Source organism: Falco cherrug, chromosome 2 (assembly GCF_023634085.1).
Source record: "Falco cherrug isolate bFalChe1 chromosome 2, bFalChe1.pri, whole genome shotgun sequence".
NCBI classification, from domain to species: Eukaryota; Metazoa; Chordata; class Aves; order Falconiformes; family Falconidae; genus Falco; species Falco cherrug.
The window spans coordinates 22,979,513-23,003,672 of record NC_073698.1 but is presented as its reverse complement, the minus strand read 5'-3'; the positions used below and the strand labels follow the sequence as shown (position 1 = coordinate 23,003,672).

The 24,160-nt window shown below is 46.7% G+C and overlaps 1 long non-coding RNA gene across 2 annotated transcripts in view; it reads right to left on the bottom strand.

The window, feature by feature from the left end:
- Positions 1-3,785: 3,785 nt before the first annotated feature.
- LOC114017899 (uncharacterized) overlaps positions 3,786-24,160 on the bottom strand; it is a 28,878-nt gene continuing 8,503 nt past the window's right edge. For both annotated transcript variants that reach the window (XR_008730921.1, XR_003563232.2), the window contains 3 exons: positions 23,684-23,754; positions 5,989-6,118; positions 3,786-5,579 (listed from right to left, as the gene is read on the bottom strand). This is a non-coding gene — a long non-coding RNA (uncharacterized LOC114017899). The remainder of the gene's footprint in view (positions 5,580-5,988; positions 6,119-23,683; positions 23,755-24,160) is intronic.

The following is a 24,160-nucleotide window of genomic DNA, read 5'->3' as shown; positions in this document are numbered from 1 at the left end:
TTACAGAAAATGAACTGCATTTTAGCTTTCCATTGAAATTAATAACAGTGGTTCTGCAGTTGACTCTGTGAGTAGTTAATGGAACAAACTGGATGCTTCACTACAATATGGGTTTTAAAGCTATTTGAGAGAAATTCTGTGTTTCAAATAGGAAAATAATTCACACAATGCAAAACCATTTTGTTCACATCTTTGTGAAATAATGGCTCTGTGTAGCTTTGAGACGCAACTGTTTATCAATAATGGTTTCAATGTGCTCTTCCATCCCTTGCTGCACTTGGGGGGAATGACCTGCAGAGAACTTTGGAAAAAGAAAAACAAGCCAAGGAATTAACGACGCAGAAAAGAGCTCCAGCCTGGCCTGAGCTGCATGAATGGGTTTTACCATAAACCTTGAGAAGTAGATCTGTATGAGTTCATGCAGGGTAGAAGAGCAAATATTCTGAGACTTGTTGAATTTGTTACCCCATCTCCAACTCGGCTCAGTCGAATTCAGGCTGTGATAACTGGCAAATTTTGGCGTGTGGCTGGTGGGCTACAACTGATCTTTGAGAGAGCAGCCAGCTCCTCTCCTACATCCCAGTTAACCTGCCCCATAGGCAGGGATGCAATAGCCCACATCTGCTGCTGCATCAGCCTCCTTGCATAGCTCCTCACCCACCGAGCAGAGGTGTGTCTAGGGCATCACTCTCCAGGTGAGTGGAAAAGCGAGTGTCCCTCTTTCCCTGATGCCTTTTGCATGTGAACCAGGCTGAGGATGGACAGGATCCAACTCTGCGCCTCCCATGGTGAAACCAGTCCCACTGCTCCTCTACACTGGGGATACTGGAGGTCCAGAGCAGGTTCAGACCATTTTTCTTATGGAGCAGATGTACTGCAGAGTGCCACCCTCTTTCTCCACCACTACCACCCACATGCCACCAGCTAGCCCTGCCCGCTCCTACAGTGCCACAGTTCACCCAAGAAACGTTTCAACACCTCGGTCACTGGTTGTCTCCTGTAACTGAGAAGCTTCTCCTGGTACTGGCCATTGCAGGGGTGGATGCCAAAGGGGTGATCACCATTAGGCCATGCTGCAGCTGCTGCTTTCTAGCACTGGCCACGGTGTTCTTGGAAACCCATGACCCTGTCCCTTACTCCTCTGAACAGTGTCTGCAACAGCCAGTGCCAGCGCCAGGAGAAGCTTCCCAGTTACAGGAGACAACCAGTGGCCAAGAAGTCTGAGCAGCTACTCTCAGCTGCTGTGAGAGCGGACTTGCTGACTGGGGCCAAAGGTGTTGAAATGTTTCTTGGGTGAACTGTGGCACTGTAGGAGCGGGCAGGGCTAGCTGGTGGCATGTGGGTGGTAGTGGTGGAGAGAGAGGGTGGCACCCTGCAGTACATCTGCTCCACAGGAAAAACGGTCTGAACCTGCTCTGGACCTCCAGTATCCTCAGTGGGACTGGTTTCACCATGGGAGGTGCAGAGTTGGATCCTGGTCCACATTTTCATCTCTCACCCAGTGAACACCTTTGCACCATGACGTTCAAGCAGAGTGGGCACTGAGTGCCACCGGCAACTCCCCGAGGCCAGCTCCAGGGCTGGCTCCCCAGTCCTGGTTCATTCAGCCAGGCAAGAAGAGCCCCCAGCACACCCACCTCCCGCCCCAGCCGTCCTCCCCTCGGGCCATCCCCCAGCCTGCGTGGCTGCTGCCCGTTTCACTGCCTTTCCCCTGGACACTAGCATAATCAAGGCGAGTTTTAGTACCTTCCCTGACACCAAAACAGTTGTGTTCTCAGGGCGTATCTCTCAGCTGTCCAGAGTAACCTGAACTGCAATCTAAAGAAACTGTATTTCGCAAGGAGGTTCTTGAATGGAACACTTTGCCACCCGCACCCACCCCACCCCCAAAAAAATCCACCATCTGCCAGAAATCTAGTGAGACATAAATCATAGAAAATTATTTTTCATCAGCTGAGCCGCCTGGGACACATACTCACAGGGAAGTATTCCTTTAGTCAATGGCCATGTGTGTGAACCTGTACTGCGGTGGCCTCCTCGGGTACCTCTGAGGGGTTGGGTGGCACCAGTTTCCACCAACATGCTCTGAAACCCCAGGTCTGAGCCCAGAGCCACTTGCCACAGCAGTGCTTGCACAAGGGCATGTTTTGATAGCATCCTGCTTCCCAGCCAGATTGGATGTGGCTGGGAATGAGGGTGTGTAATCCATCAAAACCTCAGGACAGGGAAACTGTAGATCATTTTCTAGCATATTTTATAGATAATATTTTTTTACGACTTATAGATTATGTAATACCCATGAAACTAACTGTAACTACCTACATATTATAGGTAACAAATTATAGATAATTTTCAAAGTTTGTTGCCTTTTGGGTGGTCCAGCCTGGGCAAGGCTGAATTTCACTTGTTTGTTCTTCCAGACTCGCAGCTCCCTGAGGCACAGCTCTGCTTCCTCACACAGCTGTCAGTCAGTCTTAGCTAGGTTAAACCCCTCATGCTCATTTTTCCTTTGCTTCCTTCTCTCTTAATTCACCCTCCCCTCACTGTTTATATAGCCTACCTTCCCCAAAGTACAAAGATCTGGGAAGGACTGACCCCGCCACCCTGGACCTGAACTGCTGCTGCAAGCTACAGCCAGGACAGGTGGTTCAACCCCAGGGCAGGCTTCGAAGGTGTCCTGCAGCTGTGCTTCTGCCTGCACTTACTTCATTTTATTTTTGTGTCTCGTTGGTTTTGTTGGCAAGGAAGGTAGGGGGAGGGAATTTTTATCAGGAGTGGAGCCGGTCGAGAAGCACTGCAGAAACATCTTTTGGCAGATGGCTGCTGCTGCACCCCCATCTTCCACGTGGCAGAGGAGAACTTGCCCCAGTCTAATGAATTTGTCTGCTTTTAGAAAATCCATCATTTATTGCTATAATTAGTTCATCCTATTAGCAAATAGATCAACTACGTCCAGGTCTTTGTGTGTGTTACGGCCTCATGGGCTACACGACTGCGCTGCACATGGATGACCAACAAGAGGTCTCTGTAATGGCTTGGCTTTGCCTTTGTGGCAAAAGAAGCCACAGCTCCTCAGCTATTGCTGCTGACCATGGCTGGAGCGTTCAAGTACCTGTGACCTGAAATACAATTAAACCAAAAACTTGCTCCCTAAACAAACTCACTCCTCTGTGCAGAGCCCCAAAGCAAATCAACCTTTATACACACGTGTTAGAGCCCCAGAAGGGGTTTCAGTGGCAACACTGCCAGCCCCCTGCTCAGAGCCACTGTGAGGGCCAGCCCCGCCATCATGCCACCACCAGCTGCCACCAGCAGGCAGGGTCTTCCCCAGGCCCCGGACACAGCTTCCTCTCGGGCACTCCAGGTAAAGGCAACTGGAGTGAGTAAGATGTGAGGTTTGCAGCTCATTCTTCGGTTGTTATTTTACAAATGAACAGCCGGGTGGACATCTTCCTTGGTTTAGGGTAAACGTTCCATCAATCAGCTGTACCCTTTGGATGCTGCTTTCTCATTGTCTCCCATCCACAGCAAAGAACAAGGAGCTGCTCACCTGGGGTTGAGAGTTCTTTTTACCAGTCGTAGGGGTTGTGATGCTGAAACAAACAGCTATCGACTTCATCACAAGGGTGGAAGGCTGAGCACAGAGGTGCATCTTCGCGATGCAAATTTCCCCTTTGTTTAGCATGATTTTTCATTGTCAAACAGATAAAAGCTAACCAGGGAGCAAGGAGCAAACCTGGCATGTTGTGACAGATACTTGCAAACAACAAGTAAAATGTGCCATTTCCAGCTTCAGCCAGGTGTGTCTGACTGTCACTTGGTGAGTCTTTGGAAGCTTTGAATATCAGATATTTTAATTATAAATGCTCAGTCAAGTCAATGTATTTCTCAGCACAGGAGCAGCAACAGACAAAAAGATTTTCTTAGAATTCAGCGTGCACAGCGGCATCCCCAGAATTTAAAAATAAGACCAGCACACCTTTTTTAAAAAAATATTTAAATCTCATATACACAAAACAGAAACAGCAAAACAGACCTTTGGGTAGACTGCATGTAACCTTCAGCCCACACTTGGAGAGGAACATAAGCCTTGGAAGTCTGGAAAGACTCAGCAACCTGTAATTACATTACACTTTCATATCTTGAAGTAAAACATGGCTGTAGTTTTGGAATCTTTGAGCTACCCAGGACCTTCATGGTGGAGGAGAATTCCACCAGATCTCTCTCCCACCGACGGTCTGGATGTGAGGCATGAGGACAGAGGTGTTCTGCCCAGGCACATATACATGTCATGTTGATACCTAATGTTTATACCAGGGAGCTTGGAATCCCTTTCTCCTTAATGGAGAGAAGCTGGCACTTTCAGGTGCTGTTCATCTCATCCTAATGTAGTTGTCTAAAATAAATCAGGTGACTCACACTATGGGCATAGCCTTTTTCCCCCCATCTTGAAAGGGAGGTGCCAACCTTCACACAATAGTGTCTAAGGGTAGGTGAGATTAATCTTACAGTAGAGAGGAGGAGGAGGAATATTTCCAAAGTACGTCAGATGTAAAGCACCTGAGAGAGGCTGTTTTTAAAGAGCAGTCAGGAAAATTTAATCCACAAAGATTTCATCTCTCCTCATGGGATGCAGGAGGCATCAGACAACATTAAGCACACATGGTAAAACATAAAAATGGGGCACCAAAGGAGTCCCAAGGGGTGGGATCCTCAGAGAGGAGGGGGAGCTCCTGGGGGAGCCGTTGCCTCAAGCCACCTCCTGGAAGGCGCTCCTGGGTTGGAAACGATGCATCTCAGGCAAAACCCAGCTTAAAGCTTGTGGTCTTGTGGCTGCCAGGGAAATGTGACCTCTTTAGGGGTAATGTTCCATAAATCAGGAACAAGCCACCCCACACAGGTGCCTTCACCCTTGCTGGCTGCTGCTGTCGGCTGCAGGGAGCCGGGCAGCAATGCCATTTGGTGTTAGGGCACCCACCTTTGGGGTACCCAGTTTCATGGAGAGAAAATGCCCATCCAGCTCACTGGCAGCTGTAGGGAAGGCCCATCTCAGCCAGCTTCACTCACCCAGAGGCCAAGCATCTTCTCTAATCATGCCTCCATGAGCAGCAGGGAGGCCAGGAAGGTGATCCCTCCACGTAGGTGTTTGCCAGAGCAATGGCTGAGCCAGCCCTGAGGTTTTTGCGCCCGCTGACCGACGAGAGGGTTCGCTGAGGGCCACCCTGCATGGTTAAACCTGGGAGAGGGCATCCCATCATTACACTGTCCCAGCCAAGTGGTAGTGCTGGGACATGGGCTTAGAGGGTGGATGTTCACATCAAGCATAAGCAGGAGCTGATTTAAAAGGCAAGTTTAAAAAAATGCATTGTTTTGACTATCATGTTAATTTGTGGTCTCTCAGAGGCACATGTTGCCTGATACACCTAAATTGAAGAAATACCAGCTCCCACCTTGGAGATATCCAAAAGCCATCTGGACACGGTCCTGGGCAACTAGCTTGAGGTGGCCCTGCTTGTGCAGGGGGCTGGACCTTCACACAGAGCTCCCTTCACATTAACCCCTCTGTGATTCTGTGAAATCTAAAAATAATGTAAAATCAATACATAAGTAAAGGATGTTCTCAGTGAAGTGTTTCCTGAAAGACAACTCTGAGATTTTATGAAATGGCAGTTTTCAAAAATACTTTCATCACTCACGAGTGCTTTCTCTTTCAAGTTTCATCAAAACAACGTACTTTGGTGGAAGCATTCACGTTGTTCTGCCAAGATCTACATCTCACCAAGCGCCTTCCAGCAGAAAGGGAGTGCCTGCAGGGCCACCCCTCTCCCACCTGGCTGCATGGAGGGTCACCACCACCACCATTCAGCAGCAAGGTACCACCAGGGCATCCTCCCCCAGAGTAAAGCCCCCCTCCCCTCCTGGCCTGCCCCTGCTCCCCTGCCACATGGTGCGACGTGGCCGTGCTGCTGGGCATCCCTCCACAGTCACCTCATGGCAGTCAGCCTCCTGTCTCACTGCTTCTCCTTGAGTTCTTATATATGCTATGTACGCTCTGGTGAAATATGGACAGCAAAACCTCATCCCCGTCCTCCCCTTCTATTGCTCTGCATCTCTGCACCTGGAGGGGAAGAGGATGCCAACGTTGGTTAAATGCAAAAGTAAAAAGAAAGAAAAGAAGGCGGCAAAATAATGCTTCCCTGATGGAAAGCTCTTCTGTTTGTTCAGAGCATTACCGTATCAGCAAACCCACATAAAAGTACCATTAATTTTAATACTTTCCCAAGACTAATTAGGTTTAAATTAGGTAGAAAATATTGTGCAAATAACTAGCCGTGCATAAAATCCTCAGTGAAGTTTAAACAGAAGCAGTAGAAAACAGGGAAAATAGTTTTTATTAATGCATTTACACCATCTTAGAATTTCCCTGAATTGTGTTTTACCTTGGCTATAAAAATGAAAACATTTAAATTTCTTTAAAATTACATTTGACTTAATTACAGCCAATCCCTAATACCAGCAAACAACCCATTTTACCTACTTTGCAGCATAAATAGCCACCAGCCTCATCATTTCATAAAGAGTTGTTTTTCTACATGATGTTCTCTATGTGCAGAATGTTAATAGCTACTATAGCTGAATATGAATAGGCTTTGTAGCTCCACTTGAAATATAGAAAAATGGCCCAGACATTAAAAAAGATAGAAGGGAAAAGGGCAGTAATGAATTTGGAGGAAAATGAACATTAATGGTACTAGCATTACCTCATGTTCCACATAACAAATTATTGGAAATCTGTCAAGCACACCAAATTATCTACTCATCTGCTGTTGTGGGGCCCTTTGGAGCCATCCAAAACCAGCAAAAGCAAGACAATTTAAGCTAATTTTACTATTTATAACAATAGAACAGACCATTAAGATAAATTAATGTCATTATCAAGTTTCTATGAAAATGACAAATACCACTATTTCAAGCAGCTTTAGAAGCTGTTGACTATAATGAAATCTGCTGTACAGGTACTAAAAAGAAACACTCCAAGTAATTATTTTCTAGTAGCTTGTTTGTTTCCTTCACATTCATTTACTTTCACCACAATTAGTTCTGTACACAATATATGGTAACTAAACAGTCAACACTACGCAGCATTAGGACTAATTGGGCAATTACGATGCAGTTTTCAGCCTTTTAGGTCCTAAAGAGAGCCAGAAGTAAACATTTTAGAGGCAACAATAGCGGCACCGCATCGATTTGCAGGGTTGGAGTTTGAAGGAATACAAAGCAATGTGAGAAATAAAGCCAGGTAAAATGCTTTACACAAAACAGCCCGAAATGAGATGGTTTATTAAATGATCTAATTGCTGAGGCTCCGAGCATGAGGCTGGACACAGCCACCAGAAGCCAGCCGGGGTTAGGGTTTTGGAGCAGGCGGGCTCCCCGGTCAGCTGTGGTGCTCAGGGCAGGAGCGATGCCAGGTCAGTGCTGGCAGCCTCAAGCCTCAGATCGTGCAGCCATCTAACCAACAGCCAGCACGACACCAGGCAGGGGTGAGAAAATACGTGTCAGGAAGATTTACGCATATTCTTTCCAAACTTTACAACCTTGGCATTGTAACTCCAGGTGTTTCACATGTCCTGTCCTACCCCTCCCTGACACCCAGCACTGCTGTGTTAGACAACAAATCATGCAAGAAAAATATCTTTTTTTTACTGCCGGTCTTGACTTTTTGCTTTAGAGAATAAATAAAACAGAAGCTCCTGGTCCCATCTCCTCTCTACCACTGACGATTTACTAGACGAGGCTGGGAAGAATACGCACATACTGCAAATGCAGCACAGCTGTGGCTTGATATGTGAATAAATTCCGGCCAAAGCTTTGATGTTCAGCTGCATTAACCAAGCGTGATGGAGGTAGCCATGGAAAGCTAGGTGGAGATGTCACGCTTTCCCAGGCCAGCCTGGAGGCTTTTTTCCTCCTGCAGCTTGCTCCTGCGGAGGGCAAGAGGAAGATGAGGGAGCTTAGCATCCCTCTTTGAACTCCTTTTCGCTTTCCCCATTTCTGTAGCTGCCAAGCTTTTATCCACTCTGTGCATGTCATTTCATGCCAGCAACATAATGAAATAATTTGCATATTTGCATATAATTTCCCCACAACCATCTCCAACTTTAAGCCCCATGTATGGCTGGGGTGTGGGGGCAAGCATGTGATGCAGGGAAAGCACACTGGTGGGATGCCAGGGGAGCAGCAAAGCAAAGCTCTGCCTGCATCCCTGCCCACGGGTATACAATTTGGGCCAGGAGCCCCCTCCTCACCTTGAACACAGCTGGGGGCTCCCCAAATGGCTGCAGTGGAAGTCCCAATCCTCACACTCAGCTCCCTGCTGCAAGGGTAACGCTCTGCAGGACAGAGGGTAGACCATGCACAGGGACAACCCCCGTCAGTGAACTCCTAAGGGCCTGGGGACAGGGCTCCCTGCTCCCGGGGCCACAAGGTGGTCTCCAGCCCAGGGACAAGTGAGGAAGGTACAAAACCTGGCCACTGACACGAAGGCCCTTCCTTTCTCCTCTTCCTCCTGGCCATCCCTGCCCTGCATCCAGCGGTGCCACCACGGCACAGCGGCATCTTAGTCTGGGTGCTGATCAGTTCTGTGCTAATGATAATGAAAGGCAATTAGTCTCTAAAAGCATTATCACAACATTCATTGCATTTATGACATTTTATTAGTACTATCAGTCAGGGATTTTATGAAGCAGAGGTTCTCTTTTTCCTTAATTAGACATTTATGAGAGAATATCGAATCTGACAATCCATTTAGGAATTTATTACAGAATAAAGAGACTCCAGCCGAAATTCAGCTTTGGTTTATACGCCTGGTTTTGCATTGAACTTAATAGGAGCTGCATCCATTTGCACCAGTGCAAAATTGGCTCAAGTCCTTGCAATGGACTATGCATCCATCAGTTGAAAGAAGGCTGAACCGTCCACCCTGCTCACAGCTACTGCCAAAGGCTGAAGGTGCTCAGGCTGCACAGGGGTGCACAGGCAACAGCAAAGGTCCCATGAGCTTTTGCTCCAGGATGATTTTCAATGTTTTTTTACAGTAACCTCCTGAGTGAGTGCTTCAGTACTCAGAGCAGGGCCTGATGTGTGAAATGCTGGAGCAGCTCCTGGGGGCAATTACTCAGGCTGCCAGGACAGATGTAAAACCCAGCCAGGTGAGTGTGCTGGGCCAGGTTACACCATCCCATCTGGGTTGCAGGAGTTTTCTGACCCTGTTCTTTCCCCGACTCATGGAAGGCCAGATGTCATGGTTGGACTGGGCCCCTGTCCCTGCCTATACCCATTGCTTCACCTTGCCACCGCCTAGAAGCTTGCCCAGGAGCAGCTGGAGCCCAGCAGCCAGCACACAGCAGGGCTTGGCGAGCTCAGTCACGCAGATGTATGCCCAAGCCTTTGGGACCTTCACTTTGGTTTCTGCCTCGTTACCATCTTTGACCCTTATGCTTTCTCCTGCATTTTCCATTATCTGGCCAGATTCTTGCATTGCTCCATTTCTAAAAGATGTGGAAAGGATTTTCTTAGAAATTATTTTTAAGATTTCACCCCTGAAAGGAGTGACGAGCCAGCCGCTGACCCCTCAGCAAGCAGCTGTCAGCGTGCGGAATGTGGTGGCTTCGCTGGAAGTCAATGGGGTCTGGCGGCCTTCTGGGTGGCCAAGAGAGCAGCACCTTTCCAGGTGGCCCAGGGACCAGTGGAAGGCACAGGACAGCCATGCACCATAAGCTGGACTTCTCAGTCTGCCAAGCCCTACAAAGAAAAGGCTTTTGAATCTTGGAACCAGATGTAGAGAAGTAGGGCAGGGAGCAAGACAGCAGGGCCGTGACCAAGGAAGGACTCAAGGGAAAAGTGGGAAAACGTATCCCTTGTGTGCCTAAAGGGCTCCTGCAGTCCCTGCAGATCCAAACAGGGCTGAAGGGGATATTTTAACCATGCACATTGATGACCCTAACACTGTATCTACTTCTGGCCTCTGCAATTTTGGAAGGTGTTCAACATTTCAGAAGCTGCACATACACACACACACACACACACACACACAAAGGCACTTCAAGACTTGGAGAAAATGCTACTGTGAAAAACCTGAAGAGTTTATAAAGGATATTGGTAGCTGACCTTGCTACAAATTGTATGAACTTGTTGAGAGAGAAAACAGGGGTTGCAGAGGGACCGTATGATATAGAGGAGAAAGCCACAGCAGGAACCAAGGAATGAAGCAGCAGCCACACAAATTCAGCTTAGTATTGGAGCGCAGGCGTCCACCAGCCAGGGTGCGTAACCACTAACTCTCAGTGCCAAAGGCAATAGCTATAGCAGCTCAAGGCCAGATGCCTGTATTTCCACACAAGTAATTTGGCTCCAGACAGAAGCAAAGGAAATGTAATAGCCTGTGATAGACAGGCAGTCTGCCCCAGCAATCTGAGGTTCCCTTCCATCCAAATTTATGAGGAGGATCTGCAGGCTGAAGCTAGGTCAGCAGGGAGCTCACCTGGGCATGCACCTAAGACACACGCCAAAAAGGACTGTGATGGGGAAAACACTTAAATAGCACAACTGTGTGCATTTGCTGATTTTTCCAGACTTTTAGCTCTGTAAAGAAAATATACCCTGGGAAATTTATGAGAAACTGGGATTTTTTGTGAGGTCCTCTGCAGGCACAGCAGTGTGGTGGAGGCAGGAAAGGAGGTTTATCACAGGAGCCAGTTACATCCTCACATACCAACTCTTCCCCTTCCACTACAAACTGATGAAACCCCACAGGTATCCACACTCACCTTTGTCTCCGATAAAGGCAGCTCGAGGTCCGTCCCACACTGGCAGTCACAAACACGAGGTCCCCCTTGGTGCAGAACAGCAGAGCCAGCCAGAAAGCATCAGCTGCTCTCCAGGCGACCAGCTCCTCGTCTAGCACCTCAGCTGTTCTGCTACAGGCCTGGCTTCTGGTGTTTCCCGGATGGATGCTGTTTAGCCTTTACTTTATGCAATAAAAATTGACACTATCTTTGCAATAAGAGACCCAAGTAGGGAAAGGAATGCGCTTTTGAGATCCTTCACCCTGCCTCTTGCCAAACGTGCTTTTACCTGTGTATGTGTGGTATGGAAAGAGACACAGGCACAGACAGACGGTGGAAAAGCTGCGGGCATGCTGGTGAGGGTACAAAGAAAGAACAAAGCTTTTCCCCATTTCTTCACGCTTTAGCAGGAGACACAGGACAGCAGCAACATTGCCATGGCTGGCTTTGCCCTCCTGCCCCTGCCTTTGCAACTCCCCAAAAGCCCCTGGGATTCACCTGATGGGTACCTCTGACATGGTCCAGCACAGAAAATTATGATCAGATCTCCTGCCAATCAAGCTGGTGCTTTGCAACAGAACCCAGCCTGAATAACCCAGAAAATCATGTGGTCATTGTTTTCGATTGTTCTAGACTTGGGTTTAAGTTTTCCCTCTACACCCCAGAAGCAAAACCTGGGTAGTGATGAAGAAATCCCTTCCTGCCACCCCCACAAGTATTTTTCCCTTCCCCCTGCTTGCAGAGAGAGCATTAAGCCCTGATCTAAGTATGCCAAGATCAGGGCAATTAGACTGTCTTAAAAGTCTGCAAGCAGCCTGGCACAAGCCACTCTGAGGTGTGGGCTAGCACGGTAATTTGAGCGGCAGCAAACCAAAATCCAAAGCAATCAAATGTGCAGCTTACTAAAAATGGAAGCTTATGAGCACAGAAACAATACAGTACCAGCAAACCAAACACCATCAGACTGGTCCTATTACATAGTTATTGTCAGATGAATTCATCAAACCTCTCCATTTTAAGAAATGGATGGATTTTCAAGGGCTTCTTCACTCAAAGAGCGCAGACGGCAGGAACCTGGTGCGGAGCTGACAACCAGCTCACTGCAGCGCTCAGCGACCTGCAGACATGATACTAATAGCTGCTTATTGCATCTTTCTCCAGGCTGGATGCAGAGACACAGCCTTTTTCCCAGGAAAACAACTCACAGCACACTGTGTGCCAGGTTGCACTGATGGCAGAGCTGCAGTCCCTTTAATTCTCTCTAAGCACCCCTCCTTCCCCCAGGAGAAATCCACCACCATTCTTTTCTGAAGATGGACGGAAGTGTGTTTCCTTCCATAGCACCAACTGAAAATAACAACTAGTGAACACAGTTGCCCCCAAGGTAAATGCATTACCTGCCAGTAATTTTTGTCCCTACACTGGTGGAGCTTTTTCTTCCCAGCAATGCATCCTGCTCTCTGCACGGCCCTCTCCAGAGAAGCCTCCTGAGAAGGCTGCACACAGGATCTGGAGGCTACAGTCCAGATTTGCTGCCCCTGTGAGTGAGTATCTTTGGAAAGCCTTTACCTTGGAGTGTATTTCATCCCAATGGATGACAGGACATTGCCTTTCCATTTGACCCTGTGTGCACAGGCAGCAACGGGCTGTCTGAGCCTCCCCCCAGTGTCCTGTTATCATGTAGAGCTCCTGTGCCCTTGATGGCCAAGCCATGCCCGGGATGCCTCAGCACTTCACCCATGTTAGGTGCCACCAGGGCTCTGTTGCCCTCAGGGCTGGGGACACTTCTGAAGATTCGTGCTTTTTTCACCTGGGTGTTCTTGGCCTGAGAGAGATCTGGGGGAAGACACACTCAACCTGTGCGATTTACAGCCAGCCTGGGACAAACCTGGGACAAAGTAAACTGAGAATTACTTGGTCCAAGACACTCTTGGGGCAGTGCTGGGTGATGTGGGAATGGTATGGCTTGCTTCAGCAGATTAAGGAAAGGAACTGGATGTGATTTACCGGCATGTGGGGAGACGAGCAGCTCCTGCCATGCCAGAGACGACCCTGACCTGCCTTCTCCAGGGGTGTAGGAAGGACCTGCTGGTTCCCACCCCTGCAGAGCCCAATGGCACACACACAGGGGACAGTCACTTTACCAAGACAGAGGGCTCAGAGGCAGTCATGGGCTGTCAACTTCCACAGCTTGCCTGCCATGTGTGCCCTGAGCTCACAGGGAATGCTGGAGCATTGGTTTATTTTGACCCACAATGAGGAGAGGAAAGGTGCACACATGTGGAAAACTGACGTGGAAACCTGCTGAACAGCATTAACTTTCTCTTCTGTCCCATATCCTAGAAAAGGCTTTTAGCTGGAGACCAGAAGGAAAGGTGTTAATATGAACACATCAGCGTGCCACTGCGGTATTTGACCTGTGCATTTTAATACACAACAGCTGTGCAGTCTACATGAGGGACACAACTACATGTACATGGAGAGTCTCTGATGGTCAGGAGCAGCCACCGACTCTTCTGCCTGTGTGTTTGGGCTCTTGGGCTCCAGCGTAGTGATGGGGACCCACCAATACCCTACCATTGTGCATAACTCCAAATGTGCATGATAACAAAGAATTATTTTAATATCAGGCTCTGGCAATGTTGGCAACACACACCCAGGACATGTGTGTTCCTCTGAGGAGACAGGCTCTGCTTTGTGCTGCCACCTCCACCGTTAGTCAGCAGACAAAGCAAGCCCTCTGCCCCCACCCCCCTGAAACACTTCTGCAATACCTCAGTGACACTGTCATAGTACTGAGGAATATTTCTTGCTGTTGCTGGAGTTTGACAGTGTCATCTATCCCACCACTGCAAAGTCAATGCCACTGCTGAGGGTGTTACTACCAGCCAGCTACACAGGAATACCTGCCCACGCATGGGTGTTGCCCACCTTCAGCATTTGCTGCTGCTTCTAGTCTGCCACCAATTGTGCCAGCACGGTCATTCATGCAGCACTGGGTGACCAGGACCACTGCACTTACTTGGATGGGAAATAACACACCTTTTCGCAAAGGCATTTTTCAGCTGTTTGGCTCAGCAGTCACAAAACACGTGCCAGTATAGCACAGGTGGTAGCATGGTGGGTGGGAATGAAAGGGCAGGGGAAGAAGATGAGAGCAGTGGATAATGGAGAACAGTCTCCACGTGAGGCTGTGGCTTTGTAGTGAGCAGCCATACATCTCTGCCCCTCAGTCCCACAGCACATTCCTTTGCCCACCTGGTACCGCATTACACCTTGGCTCTGGAGCAACCATTTTGCAGGCACACTGTGAACAGAGTCAGGGCTCTTGGCCTCACCTCTGAAGAAACCTGCAAAATAGTTATTTTTAAGCCAGATCAGTTTTTCAGTCATGATTCACGGCACAGATGTAGCTCCTGCACAATTCAATGGGTGGTATGACATAGCATGGGCTGAAACAAGAGAAATGCAATTTACAGCAGCTGCTGAGGCTGCTTCGTACAGTAACAGCATTGAGCAGCGCAAGTCAAGACCAAAGCAGGATGTGTGCATCCACGAAAGACTTCACAGCAATAATCACATCATTTTTCAACCCCCCCTTTAAGCTTAGCTAGCGCAATCTGTTGAACTGCTAATGATGTAAGACTTCTTAAAGGAGTCTGGGTTTCTTTTTAGACTATGTATGGCATTAATATTAATATTAAGACTATTTAAGGTATGATAAAGACAAAGGAAGTATGCAATATACATTGTCACACTTCCCTCTGTGATGAAGACTCAAGAGATGAACATGGAACAGGAACTGTTTTGTGATGTTGTGGTCCATGACTTTATCTTCAAAACTAAGCTCTATGAATAAATAATAAACAAGCACTGTAAATGAAATGCTGAAAATTACCACTTTAGTTATTTGAAGAACATAAGCAATACTTACATAGATATTTTTGACTCCTGAGACTACAGATCTTTGAAGCTTGAGCAAAGCTTTGAGTTTGGAGGCAAGTGGCAGGCCCCGAGGGAGGAGTAAGATGGGGGTGAACACAGCATACAGCTGTTCAGGTTTGGCTCAAGGGTTTTGCACCAAGCCCAGGGGAGTTACTGCCACGGCAAGTGCACAGAGAGCAGTGAGAGAATCAAAGAAAAGCTGACGCTCTTTCCTCAGTGGGCTTATCTACTTACGTTGCTGTGCCCTTTCAGTTGAGAAATAAATCACTTTCTCCATTACCAGGTGTACCAGGGTGATGAACTGCACCCTCGAGCCCCAGTTCCACCTGGGGAGCTCACTGCACTCTCCAGACAGAGCAGTTCATACAACACCTTTGCTGCTGGCCTGAAGGACACGGGCAAGTCATGACTAAATCACAAAATGGCAGCTTGAATTAAACAGTGATTCGCCTTTTTTACAGCCCGTTAATAGCAAACTATCTCCAATTACAGTAATTTGTAGTAATAAATGACAAGGAATATCAGATTTGTCTGGGAGAAAGATAATTTGCTATCAAAAATGAGGGGCATGAAATGACTTCATATGCAGGTGCTGCTCAAAGACATGATTTGGGTTGCACATGGGGATCATCACAGAAGGTTAGAGCAACACTACCTTTGGCCAGGACAGTTACAGAAGAACTTGACAAATAAAATATCCAGAGTCACAGGTGCTGTGGATGGAGATTTGGGACTTTGCACTGACTATTGGAAAGCACAATTTAAAACCTGGATCAGGTTTCTTAGGGCCTTCTCTAGTCAGGGTCTGAAGTTCTGCGAGGACTGAGATGCCCTGGTTGCCTGGGAGAACACCCTGGCCCCACGGAGCATCTCTTCATCCAAAGAATCGCCTCAGTTATTTAATTTCCCACTTGCTTGCATCTTCCTTCCAGGTACGATGAAGTTTGCTTTACCCATCTTCATGAGTACTTTTTCCTCTGTGCACAAGGAACTTTGTGCTGTAACTATTTTTTTCCCCAAAAGCTCTCGCTCGGGTCCCTCACGCAGGCTCTTACAGAAATGGAGCTGTCATGAAAGATCCTCCTATGAGGATTAATAACTAATCTAAAGTGGTTAAAAGATGTGAAACAAAAAGTGGAAAAGATGAGGCAGTTTTTCACAATGAAGGAGATAATCACTGGGGAGCTGTGCTGGCCAACATTTTCATAAGTGATTTGAACAAGGGGTGAATAGTAAGGTGACAAAGTTTGCTGATGTTGCAAAATTGTCAGGGAGTAACAATGACAACTGGCTATGAAAAGCTGCAGATGGATTTTATGCTGTGGAGTGACTTTGAGGATAAAGTGGAAGATGAAATTCAACATTGATAAATGGTAAATAATGTGCGTGGGGGAAAACAATCCTAACTATGTATGCTCAGTGATGGGCTGCAAATCAGCTATTATCACCAGGGAAGAGATCTTTGAATAGCTCTCTGAAATACCAGCTCATTACTCAGTGGTGGTCAAGAAGGTAAATATGATGTCAGGAGTTATTAGGAAAAGAACAGAGAGCAAAATAGAAAACACCATTATGACATAGTACGGATGTACTCAGACCTTGAATACTGTATACAGTTCTGGTCTCCCTACCTTAAAAGCATGTGCTAGAACTGACAAACAATGAGATAAGGATACTAAAGGTACGGAATGACTTTTATGGGAAATGACTGCAAATATGAGGACACTGGTGTTCAGAAAAAGAATGAAGACAGTGATATGTTAAATTATGAATGACATTGAGAAAGCAAAAGGGAATGACTATTTGCTATTTCTCAAAGAACAGTAAGTTTTAAAAGAAACAGAGAAGTACTGTTTCACTTAGATTTTGGAAATTGTCACAAGGCACGAGATACATAAAGGCACAGATGAGTTGTAAAAGGGATTAGGTTTTGGCTGGGATAGAGTTAATTTTCTCTTCAGTAGCTGGTACAGTGTTGCATTATGGATTTAGTATGAGAACAGCATTAATAACACACCCATGTTTTTAGTTGTTACTAAGTAATGTTTATACTAAGTCAAGGACTTTTCAGTTTCTCAGGCCTTGCCAGCAAGAAAGCTGGAGGGACACAAGAAATCGGGAGGGGACACAAGAAATCAGGAGGGGACACAGCCAGGGCAGTTGACCTGAACTAGTCAAAGGGACATTCCATACCACGGGATGTCTGCTAAGTATATAAACTGCGGGAGTTGGCCAGGGCCCTGGGATCACCCCTCAGGGACTGGCTGGGCATCGGTCAGTGGGTGGTGAGCAGTTGTACCGTGCATCACTTGGGGTCTGGTTTTGTTTTTTCCTTTCGGATTTTATTCCTCTCTCCCCGTCCTTTTAATTACAATTGTTGTTATTATTATTATATTTAATTTTATTTCAATTTTTAAATTGTTCTTATCTCAATCCATGAGTTTTACCTTTTTCCCTGATTGTCTTTCCCACCCCACCAGGGGAGAGGGGGAAGTGAGCAAGCGGCTGCATGGTGCTTCGTTGCTGGCTGGGGTTAAACCAACAGATACAAACAGCATAAGAAAAAAACCCCAAAACAATCAAGTGCTATTACAAACAAAGATGGTAATGCAACCTCTAGCTTAAGAAAATGGAAATACATGGTTCTACAAGTATATACTTACATATCCATTCATGCTTACAAACATGTACATGAATGCACACAAATACAACTCTTCCTAAGCCAGAAGGGTACACCAAGGAAGAATCTCTCCTTACTCTGCCTGTACATCCTTCTGTAAGTGTGCACTGTCAGGGGCCAATCTCTCCCAAGTCTCACACTTCCATCCCTTTCTTTTAGGATCACCGTCCTAGACGTCAAGCACCGTTCTCTGCCCCCAGGTCTCTGACTAGGGTCGATCCTTCACTTACAACTGGTACCTGGCACTGGGACACTGGCAGCTGGCTTGAGCATTCAGGAAGAGAGGGTATGTTTGTAGGTGCACATCTCTGTTCAAAGAACAGTTATCTATGTATAAATAAGAAAGGCATAGTCAAAGAGTAATGCACAGTTTACATTGCTGATTACTCTGCCAGAAGGAAACTAAACTGCAAAATCCTGAAATCTGCTGGGATCTGACTGACAAGAACATTGTTTTTCTGTCCTCATACTAAGATTGGGAATGTTGTGTGGCAAAATTAAGTTATTAAATACCATGTTCATGGAGGAGCTTGGACCATAAGCACTAGCAAACACCATGAGGGTCCAAGTTTCCCTGGAACTGAAAGGTCAGGACTGGTGCTTGCAATCAAAGGTTTTAATGTATGTCACAGTCTTTAGCCTGTGTTACAACCAAAGTGAGGGTCCTCCTGCTATCTTTTCCTTTTATGATACAAAATAAAACTTGTGACTTACAGGAGGTGCAGGCTGACGGGACAAACACCTGAGACTCTGCTCTAATGACACTGCACATTCGTTCCTTTCTTGTGATTCAACGGATAGGTCTGGGAAAGGTGATCATATAAAAGGACACCACATTTCCAAGTTGTTGAGAAATGAATAATGCATTGGGAAGTAAATGTAAGCGTTATTTCCCTTCTGATGAGTATCTGTGGTGGGTTGACCCTGGCTGGACACCAGGCGCTCACCACAGCCGCTCTGCCACCCCCCTCCTCAGCCGGGCAGGGGAGGGAAAATACAGCAAAAGGCTCCTGGGCTGAGATGGGGGCAGGGAGATGGCTCAGCAGGTGCCGTCATGGGCAGAACAGGCTCGACTCGGGGAAATTAGTTTAATTTCTCGCCGATCAAATCTGAGTAACGAGAAATAAACCCGAATCTTAAACCACCTTCCCCCAGCCCTCCCTCCCTCCCAGGCTGAACTTCGCCCCTGACGCCTCTCCCTCCCCCCTGCCAGCGGCGCAGGGGAGCAGGGCCTGGGGGTTACGGTCGGTGCCGCCCCCGCCGTCCCGGCCGCTCCTGCCCCTCGGGGGAGGGTCCTCGCCCCCTGCCCGGCCCCGGCGCGGGGTCCCCCCCACGGGAGGCGGCTCCCCCCCACGGGAGGCGGCTCCCCACGGGCTGCTCCAGCGGGAGCCCTGCCCAGGGGCTGCAGTTCCTCACCCCCGGCCCCAGCCCCTCAGGCCCGGCCGGCCCCGGCGCGGCCCCCGCGGGGTCCCCGGCCCTGCCCGCAGCCCGGCCCCGGCCCGGGCTCCTCCCCGCGGGGCCACGGGCCCTGCCCGGAGCCGGCCCCGGTGCGGCCCCCGCGGGTCCCGGCCCCCTGCGGGCACCCCCTGCCCGGGCTGCGGGGGGGAGCTGCTCCCCCGCGGGCTCCGTGGGCTGGGGGCACAGCCTGCCCCGCCGGGGGCTGCCCCGCGGGCTGGGGGAGCCGCTGCTGCGGCGCCCGGAGCCCCCCGGCCCCTCCGCACCGCCCGGGGCTGCGGGGCTGCTGCGCTCGCTCTCTCGCTGCCGCAGGGGGGTTTTACCCCCTGCTCAATACGCAGCCCCTGAGGCGCTGCCGCTGTCGCTGGTGGGCTCGGCCTTGGCCAGCGGCGGGTCCCTCTGGGAGCCGGCTGGCACTGGCCCGCGGGCCGTGGGGGAAGCTTCTGGCAGCAACTCGCTGAAGCCGCCCCTGTGCCCCCCCCTACCAAAACCTGCCATGCAGACCTGACACAGTATCATGAAGCATATTACAAATTAAACACTTTCCCCAGACACTTACTGTATTAAGTAGCTCTAGGATGAGCCCCTGTCAGGGTGGACGGTGCCATCTGCATTTAGAAAATTGCCTATACATTTACTAAAGTGAAATTCACCCATTAATTAATCCTGTCAGTGTTCTCCCTGGAAACTGTCATTAGCACATTGAGCTAATTACTGCAGCTAGCAGCACTAGAGGGTGCATGTACGTGCAGGGTGGGAAGGAAGGTTATTCCAACTCCACAGTAGAAAAGATGCCTCATTCTTCCATTTACATTAAGATCAAATTGACAATGTCAGAATAACTTTGGAATGAGAAACCTGCCATGTTATTTTCCTCCCATATCAGAATCTTTGCTGCAGGAAGAAAAATATATTCAAAACATACCAGAAATCTGAAGCTGATAAACCAGAAGGAAGGAGACGTTCTTCTAGTGACCCATTCCTACATAACTCCAATGTGAAATGTATTTTGACCTAGGAAAAGGAAACTGCATTTGTATAGCAATACTACTCGGTTCCTTTTCTAGAGCTGTCCTTCCTCGGGGTATTTTCCTAGTTGCTTGTATGACAGCAGCACCCAGAGAGCCTGCCTGGCCAGGAGGGCTCAGGGTACCACGGAGTTACCTTGGCCCACTCAGTTTCTTCCGTGAGGTGAGCCAGGGGTGAATGTGGTAAGCTCTGGGTATACCAGAACCAACCAGTGATGTTAACTTGAACTTTTTTCATTGGGGTTTACTTTAAAAGATTTTCCTTGTGTGTCCCACAGGTGAGGAGTAGCTGTGCAGTCAAGGACTATGGCTCAGGTGATGGACAGTCCTTTTTTATGCCATGGTAGCCGTATCCCTGTGATGAACTTCACTGTATGAACATCAAGTGAAACACAGTGAAAACTCTTTGGAGAGAGCCTGCTGGCTAACCTTACAAAGCAACAGGTGGGAGGGAAAATGGCAGCATAGAGAAATTAAATTACTTTTAAAGCTTTTAGGGTAGGAGGCAAATACTAAATCCAGAAATCTCAGCTCCTCATTGAGCTACCTTGCCCACACACACAGTTTCCCATGCTAAGCATCTTAGAGTTTTTTTCTTTTCTTTACAAATTCACCATATGTTGCACATTGACACAGAGGAAAAAGTATTATTTTAACAACTCTCTGCCCACACTTCTGTGGCGTAAATGCAAATATAGCTGTTATTGCCAATACTGCCCGCAACTTCTCTGCATGGGGAGTCCTCCACCTGCAGAGTGGGAGCAGCCAGGCAGGGGAATGGCAATAGTCGGTTTGGGCACAGTGAAATACAGCTGGCAGGGAAGCCCATTATTCAGGTGACAACATGCATGGTGTGAATACCACAGCAACATCCACACACAGGGGCTTTCCAGAGCCACATAGCAAAGATGGTGGGATCTGAAGGCACATGGTAAAAGCGAGTATTAGGAATTTCTTAGAGACTCAACTGTCAAGATGAACATATGTGCTGAAAACTAGGTCAAGCTCCACAGGCCTGCATCCCTCAAGGGAGAGGAATCAACTGCTGGTCATACTACTCCTACATATATTACACAAGTATCAAAATTGAGGGTCCTCTCCTCTCAAGATACTGCAGAGCACAGGACACATTCATAAGAGAGAGACTCTACATAAGGTCATTGTAAAAAACATTCCACCCCAATTAAACATGATTGGCTCTTACTGATTTTACTGTAGTATAATTCTTGTAACTATAATTACCTAAAGCTCTAAGCAAAGATACGCACAGGTACTTACCAATGAGCCCATCAGCAGTCCCCATTCTCAAGCACTCTCCTGCATATGTAACTTTTCTCAAGCCTTTTATCCCTTCAAAGTCAGTAGGACAGTCCCTATGAGCAAAGCAGCTCTTACATATATATGCCTTCAGAATCAGACCTTAAGTAATGCTTTGCAACCCCAAAAGCATTTTCTGTTTAATAAAGAATAGTAAAAAGTGTTTCTTTTTCAAAAAGGTAAAAATACTTTTAATGAAACAAGGACGCTGACCACGAACAGAGAACAGAACAGGATTATTTCAGCCTGCTAGGAGTTTTACTCAGCCTTCTTATGATAGCCTTCCTTGCTTTCTAATCCTGATAGATTTCAGCTGTATTCCTCTAGCAACATATGGATTCTCCCGTGGCTAAAGTAATTGTATAAAGAGGGATGCTAATGTACTCCCTTCAGCTGATTAGTATCAAGTTGTAGAGGTAGTGAGTGCTGCTTGTAGTTGTATTATAATTTCTATTAACTTCTACTCCCAGTCTCTATATAAAGATGCTCTAGTAAAGAAATTACATGAAATAAGTACAAGATGCAAAACAGTTCTGGTGTTGAAAAATTTAAGGAAGAACTTCATCTGTGTCATTCATGCCAGATGGCTGCTTATATAAATAATCAAGTTAAGCAAGATGCATTTAGGACTGTCTTGTTTAATTTGATTATTTAAATGCATAAACTGCCTGTAAGGCAGTGGCTTTTTGCATGTATGATCAGGTCATGTTCAACTCTAGTTCATATTTGCTGATTTTGATATGGTTAGATCAAAAATGAATTAGTTCATCATTTCTCTGTGTAGCTAAACTGTTTTGCTTACATGAGGAATGCTTTGGATCAGATGAGAATTACCCTGATGCACCAATTGATATTATGTTAATGCCTAGCAGATTAATGCTCCAGCAAATTTGCATATAATGAATACAGACCATAACCCTTTTTTGAAGTGTGCATCCCTGTGTGCCTGCCCCAGATAATGGGCCCTTTCCCTGTTGACAGCAAACCGAGAAGAGTGGAGAAGCAGGTTCTGTAATTCCTCTTTTATGCATTGAACAAAACTACCATCATAACTGCGGAGGTATCGAGTAGTTACTGGTATGGGAGTGATTATGCAAATTACATTATGCAATCTAGTGATTGAACTAACACCACCCTAACACTCTACGTTTGTTCAGTCTACGGTAGATATTTCCAACCCATATAGACTTCAACAAAGATAAGTACTTATATGGTCACTAAACAATGTTGTTCTGCACTATTTCCTGGCAAACTTTTGGAGCTGGTATTATTTAGGGCTTGTCCAAAATTTTTCCACTGAAACTGTTTTTATGGGAAACTTTGATTTAAAACTGTACAGGTCTTCATTTGTACTGAAAGGATGTCTTCCATCTATGGAATATTCTGACCCTTCTGTCCCAGTGAGCTGTGTCCAAAACAAAACACATTTTGCTGGGGACATGCCATTATGAACTCTCTGAGAAACTCAAAGTGGGGACCCTTTGGGTTGGGTGGGTTGACTCACCATAGTGGTCAAACACTGGAACAGGCTTCCTAGAGAGCTGGTCGATGCCCCGAGGCTGTCTGTTCAAGAAGCATTTGGACAATGCCCTTAATAACATGCTTAAACTTTTGGTCAGGCCTGAATTGGTCAGGCAGCTGGACTAGATGATCATTGCAGGTCCCTTCCAACTGAAACTATTCTATTCTATTCTATTCTAATTCTATCCTATCCTATCCTATCCTATCCTACTCTATTCTATTCTATTCTATTCTATCCTGTTCATTTCAGGGCTCAGCTTAACTGCTGAGGTACAATTTACTAAATTTAGATTTGGTGTACTTTGCAAAATTTAATCTGGCCAGAAAACCCAGCCTGGAGAGGGCACTGAAGGGCATTTCTATATCAAAGCATTGAGATCTATAATTTGACAAAATCTTTTTTAAAAACCAAGGAGATCAGTAGCTTTGTTCACTGTGCAAAAATATCTTGATTGCCAACCAAAAGCTAATAATTGAATTTCACTGAAAATATCCACATTTGGAAATTTGGTATGCTTTTTCTGTTTGTCCTGCAGTCCGTTTGTAAATGGCTGGGGAGGACTGTATGGGAACGTGGAAAATTAGGTTGACATATCTAGCCTGGAGCAACATGAGATAACAAATTTTGATATGAAGCTGATGCAGTGAAAACTTGAACCTGCCTTTCCCTCCTCTTGAGCCAGGATCCAAGAGCAAAGCCTTTGGCTTCAATGAAATGCTACATTTTTTCCAAAGTTTAATTTTATTGAAAAGATTTCAAAGGATCTAAAATTAATACTTTTAAAATAACAGAAGGAAACAGTGGGATAGCCTTGTTACAGTTACTCTATATAAATCACTTTGCTTGGCTCATGACAGGTTTTTAGACATAATTAGAAGAAAACATTTACCTTTTAGAGCATCAGTTAATTGTATTTCAAGCTCACAAAGCACAGTTGTTTTCCATTACCCACATATGTAACTGTAAAAGCAAAGCAAATGTTAGTGTTATAACACAGCACTCTTTTCCAAAGTTTACAAAAGCAGGGTGAGCTAATGGAAAAAGAACCACTAAATAAAGCACCAACGGGCCCAGTTCTAGGCTTGCTTTGAACTTTTTCCCTTTTTTGGCCATTTAAGAAAAGCTACTGCAATTTTTCCCACTTTATTTTTACCCAGACATGAAACAGCTAACAATAACTCTTATCCTTTTCAGTGGCATGTTGAAACATGTTTGTTCAGATGAATAAGTATGAGATTTGGGTATTCAAAAAATAATTCCAGCTCTGTTGGTCTATTTCATTGTAAACAAGCAGACAAGAAAATACAATTTCTCTATGTATGCTGATTCCCTTACTTGTTAGGGCCAGGCACAGATTTTATACTAC